This window comes from Galeopterus variegatus, unplaced genomic scaffold (genome assembly GCF_000696425.1).
Source record: "Galeopterus variegatus unplaced genomic scaffold, G_variegatus-3.0.2 Scaffold2376, whole genome shotgun sequence".
In the NCBI taxonomy this organism is placed as follows: Eukaryota; Metazoa; Chordata; class Mammalia; order Dermoptera; family Cynocephalidae; genus Galeopterus; species Galeopterus variegatus.
This window is the reverse complement of record NW_007728487.1, coordinates 151,480-157,412: the sequence shown is the minus strand read 5'-3', so window position 1 is coordinate 157,412 and position 5,933 is coordinate 151,480.

Here is a 5,933-nt window from a genome sequence, read left to right as displayed (position 1 = left end):
AACCCGGAAAAAAAAAAAAAAAAAAAAAAAAAAAAAACAAAAAAAAAAACAATGGCAATAGCTTCCCATTGTCATCTCTTTCCAATTCCTTTTTTCCTGCTCAAATGAGTGGCAACAGTAGATCCGTCTGCTCTCCAGAAGTGGAAGCCTAGCAAGGAGCAAACATGCCAGCTTCTACCTCTCGCTAGCAGTCCGCAGCTCTGTGGTTGTTTCTCTTGCTTCTCCCTCCATCTTTACTTAACTTGCCAAAGGAAGGAAAGGAATATTCCCTTTACCTCTCAAATGCGAAGGGGAAAACTCACCAATTGGGTGATCACTTCCATATGGCAGGAATTCTGACAACTCTTTTACAAGTCCTTGGTTTTCACCTGTAGAGATAGAGGGATAGGGGTTAGGGTGGTGGTGACAGTGCTTGCTGGTGGTATCAGAGCTGGTTTTCTGATGCCTTTTATTAAGTCCTACAAGGGCTGGGCTTAGATACACTCTTTAGAATATGGGCCAATTATCGTTCACTCTCCTTGGCTCCAAGGCTATAGTCACGGTTCCCAAACAACTGGAAAATCCCATTTACTATCCTGTTATATGCACAATAAGGAAACTGACTGATTCACAGCGCTTCGTCCAATATTGTTTATTGGTGGCTTAGCATCTTTTCCCCCTTCCCAATAGCAACCTGATTTACTTTTGGGACATTTCATCTCTCCTCTTTTCTATGCTTGTGGAGGGATGATATATCAGGTACCTGCTCACTCCTGTGACTTTGATATTGAGAATGTGATGTGAGGACTAAGAAAAGAAATAGTTCAAATTCATTAACCTCAGTAGGGACAGCTAGACCAGGCTGTTTCGGCTCTGATTCCTCCTTCTGAGTCCTCTAGAGAGGCTGTTGATCATCTTCAACATTAGTCTCATAGCTGCCAATTCTTCTGGAGTCCCTCAGTATCCTGCTTCAGTTTTCTTTTTATTAACTTAGCCAGAGTTGGCTTCTGTTGCTTGAAAACAAGAACCCCGACTGACACAGTGAGCATTCGTGTTGCAAACAAAAGGAGATCACACCACAGGAAATGTTCTTTTTTTCCCCTGATAGTCACTCATTGTCACAGTCACCTTCAGTCATCTTTTGTAACTTTCTTATTACACACAGTTATGAGAGTCCTCATTATGCAGAATGCTTAGATTTATTTATTCAATTGTGTCAAATGTTAAAATTAAAAAAAGCAAATGTCAGGAAGATATCCGTTTCTTTACTTCTGTTATCTTCTGGTCTTGGTATATGGAAGATGAAGCCTGTTTTTTGCTGAACCACTTCCAAGCGTGATACCACTCTACAGGAAGTCTACTTTTGCAAGAATATTCTAGATAGGCATACTGTCGACTCAAGAGCTGCCCCAAGCATGGTTTTACACCATGGTATATACCAGCAAGGCTTTTAAACTAACATCCCAGGTACATTTGAGAGTCATAAAAGGAACTTAGCATTAAAATAAAATAAAATAGAACTTTGCTACTCAATGTGCAATCCAAGAAAGAGAAGCATCCACTGCATCCACCTGTCAAAATGTAGGCCCCACCACAGATACTGAATCAGGATCTCATATTCAGCAAAATTCCCTGCTGATTAACATGCACATTGAAATTCAAGAAGCACTGGTAAAGAATCACAGGACGTTATATATAGTAGAGTCCTAAGTGTTGTTTCATGAAAACTGTTCTAATTGTACACATATGAAGATATGAATTTGGTCATGATGAAAAATGTACTTTTTACTGTGGATCACATTTAAAAAATTATTTTTTTGAGAAAAATGCTAAGCTAGGGGAGATAAACAGCTGAATTTGGAATTTCATTGTTGCGTCTCTCCATAAGAATATGAGGATTCCCTCACATATGTGAAGACATGTTACTTAAGAAAGACAGAAAAACACTCCCAACTCCAGGGTCAAGCACTGCAAATACAATTTCCTCATCCATTGCTCTCTTCCTCCCTTCTTTCCTTTGATATCTTTAAAAGAGAGTGATCTTTTCAAAAAGCTGGACAAGGGTTATCCTTGAGAAGGGAGTGTAAGGAAAATCTAGGACAAGAAGAAGGAGACTGAAATGAGGGAGCTTGAGGGGACATTCATGAGCTAAGAGTTCCATCTTTCTAATTCTCCTTGGCTAAGACCTCTGATTCAAGATACAACCTGTATTAGTCCATTTCTGTTGCTTATAACAAAATATCTGGAACTGGGTAATTTATAAAGAAACTTTTATTGCTTACAGTTTTGGACGCTGGGAAGTCCAAAGTCCAGGGAACACATGGGGTGAGCGCCTTGCTCTTGGTGGTATCTCTACAGCAATGCAGGGTGTCACATGGCAAATATGGAAGGAGCAGAGAGAGAGCCAACCTCCTCACTGGCTCTACTTTTAAAGCCCTCAGAACCAAGCCCATGACCACCACTGAGCCATGAACTTATTAATCCATTTACTAGGGTATGGCCCTCACAACCTAATCACCTCCTCAAGGCCCTACCTTTCAACTACTAAAACAGGGTTCTTCACTCTCTTAACAGTCATGATGGGGATCAAGCCTCAAAGAGTTTGGGGGGACATCCAATCCACAGCACAACCTATTCCAATCTTGCCTGCATTTGTGTTGGGGGGAGAGATGACGCCATGTTTACTCAAGACACCTGAGCAAAGACTCTTTATAAAAGATCAAACTCTATGAAGTAGATTTTCAATGTCTATGGGGAAAAAGTGTTTAAGCATAGCACATTGGTAGAATTTGAAGAACTGTGGTGGGCAATCAGAAGATCAGAATGGGTAAATGTAGTTCTGAGGCAGGTGAAGTGGTGGAGAGAGCATATGCTTTGAAGTCAGACCTGGGATCAGTTCCGCTTATGCCATTTACTAGTTACGTGATCATAGGCAAGTTAACTGGTCTCACGGAGCCTTTATTTTTTTATCTGTAAAACAGAAATAATACATACCTCTTGTTGTTGGGACTGAATGAAGTAAAGAAAATGTTAACCTTCTGCCATACTTATAAGTTTAAACTCTGCAATGACCCCTCCTATTTTTTTTTTCTTTTGATGAGAAGGTAAATTCTGTGAACTCTGATTTATTGTTGTTACTAAGCAAACTTTTAAATTGTAGATTAAAAAAACACAATTTGAAAACACTATAGAAAGTCAGTCATGGGCATAAGAAACCAATCATTTTTGCTAAGAGGTAGCTTTGCTAGGCTGATTTGATTTCCTTTATTGAAAATACTGCCAGACAGGTTAATTGAAGAAATGAGAATACATCTGGATGTATAGGGTAATTGAAAAAGTGTCCCTCAAAATCCTTGGGGATCAGATGAAGAAAGTAGGCTGACTATAAGCTATAATAGAGTTCCAGGATTTATAAGTGGTTGGATGACCATACTGCAGGATATGAATGAATATAAATGGGGAAGAAATTCTCTGTTAGAATATGCCTTGGACTTCTACAGGCTTCCACATGTTTAATAATTATTTGCTCAAGAGCATTGTGGCTTGCTTATCAAATTCAAGTATCATGATTTTGAGCTGGCTAACTAATATACTAGGACAGGAATTAGCTCCACCAAGATCACAACAAGTGCTAAAGATGGAATTTCATAGAGCTAAGTGAATAGTACTATAAAATTACTATGAAAGTTCCAATTAATAGTACAAATAATATTTTTAAAAGTCAAGATTAGTAGCAAATATGAAAAATAATTGGAATTTTAATAGATTATAAATTCTATGTAAACAGAATAGTATAGTTACCAAGAACAAAAAACCCCATTTAATCTCATTATATTATGTTATAATGTTTAGAATAAAGGTAGTAAAAATCAGTAAGGAAGTAGAAGACTTGGAAAACATTGTCAACTGACAACCAACTAACATTTTTAGAACACACTACCCAACAACACCACCAGGTGTATATTCTTTTCAGGTACACATGGACCATTCACCAAGAAGGACTGTATGTTTACCATAAAATAAGTATCAATACATTTAAAAGGAATGAAGTAATACAGAGTATGCTCTCTGACCAAAATAAAATTAAATTAGAAACTAAAACCAAAAATATATCTGGACAATCCCCGAATATTTGAAAATAACACAGCTCCATATAATCCACAGGTTAAAGAAAACATTTTTTATTGAAAACATTTTAACAATTACTCGTACTTATTTGTGGGGTACAGTGTGCTGTTTCAATACATGCATATACTACACAATGATACACTTAGGGTAGATAGCATAGTTTTGTACCCATTAGTCCACCGTTTTTCCTTCTACCCTCCCCTTGCCCCATCCCCCCAGCCTCTGGTAATCATTATTCTACTCACTACTTCTATGAAGAACATTTTTTTTCTTTTTTAAATTCCACTAGTGAGTGATATCATGCATTATTTGTCCTTTTGTGCCTGATTTATTTCACTTAACATGATGTTTTCCGGTCCCATCCATGTGGTTGCAGATGATAGGATATCATTTTTTTTTAAATAGTTGAGTGGTATTCCATTGTGTATATATGCCATGGTTTTTGTTTATTTGCTTGTTTGTTTTTTATCATTCCTCCATTGATGGACATTTAGGTTGATTCCATTTCTTAGCTATTGTGAATAGTGAGGCAATGAACATGGGAGTACAGGTGTCTTTTTGATATATTGATTTCATTTGCTTTGGGTATATACCCAGTAGTGATATAGCTGGGTCATAGGGTAGATCTATTTTTAGTGCTCTGAGGAACCTCCACACTGTTTTCCACAGTGGCTGTATTTATTTACACTCTCACCAGCATATATTGGTGAGAGTTTCTTTTTCTCCACATCCTCACCAACATTTGTTATCTTTTGTCTTGTTGATAATAGCCATTTTTACTAGGTGAGATGATATCTCATTGCGGTTTTAATTTGCATTTCCTGATGATTATTGATGTTGAGCATTTTTTCATGTGCCTGTTAGCCATTTGTATGTCTTTTGAGAAATATCTGTTTGGGTCCTTTGCCCATTTTTTAACTGGGTTATTTGGGGTTTTTTTTGCTGAGTCTTTTAAGTTCCTTATATATTCTGGATATTAGCCTCTTGTCTGTTGTGTGCTTGGCAAACACTTTCTCCCCTTCTGTAGGTTGTCTCTTCACTTTGCTGACAGTGTCCCTTGCTGTGTAGAAACTTTTTAGTTTGATGTAGTCTCATTTACGTGTTTTGCTTTAGTTGCCTGTACCTTTGTAGTCTCCCTCAAAAAAGTGCTACCCACTCCAATTTCCTGTAGTGTTTCCCCTATGATTTCTTTTAGTAGTTTTACAGTTTGGGGTCTGAAATTTAGGTCTTTGATATCTTTTGAGTTGATTTTTGTGTATTGTGAGAGATAGGGATCTAGTTTCAATCTTCTGCATGTGGATATACAGTTTTCCCCATTTGTTGAATAGGCTGTCTTTTCCCCATTGTATATTTTTGCCACCTTTGTCAAAAATCAGCTATCTAGGCCGGCCCGGTGGCGCACTGCTACAGTGCGCCGCTTGGGAAGCGCGACGGCGCTCCCGCCGAGGGTTCGGATCCCACATACAGACCGGCCGCTCACTGGCTGAGCAAGGAGCGGGGGCAACGCCGAGGGTTGCGATCCTGTTGCCGGTCCCGGTCTGGTACGGGCGCGACACTGAGGGTTGCGATCAGTTGCCGGTCACGAAAAAAAGACAAAAAGACAAAAAAAAAAAAAAAAAAATCAGCTATCTATAAGTGTGTGGGTTTTTTTTGGGGTCTATATTTTGTTCCATTGGTCAATTTTTGTGTTTTTATGTCAGTACCATGCTGTTTTGGCTACTATAGGTTTATAGTATATTTTGAAGTCAGGAAGTGTGATTCTTCCAACTTTGTTCTTTTTTGTTAAAGATTGCTTTAGCTATATGGGGTCTTTTAAGATTCCATAT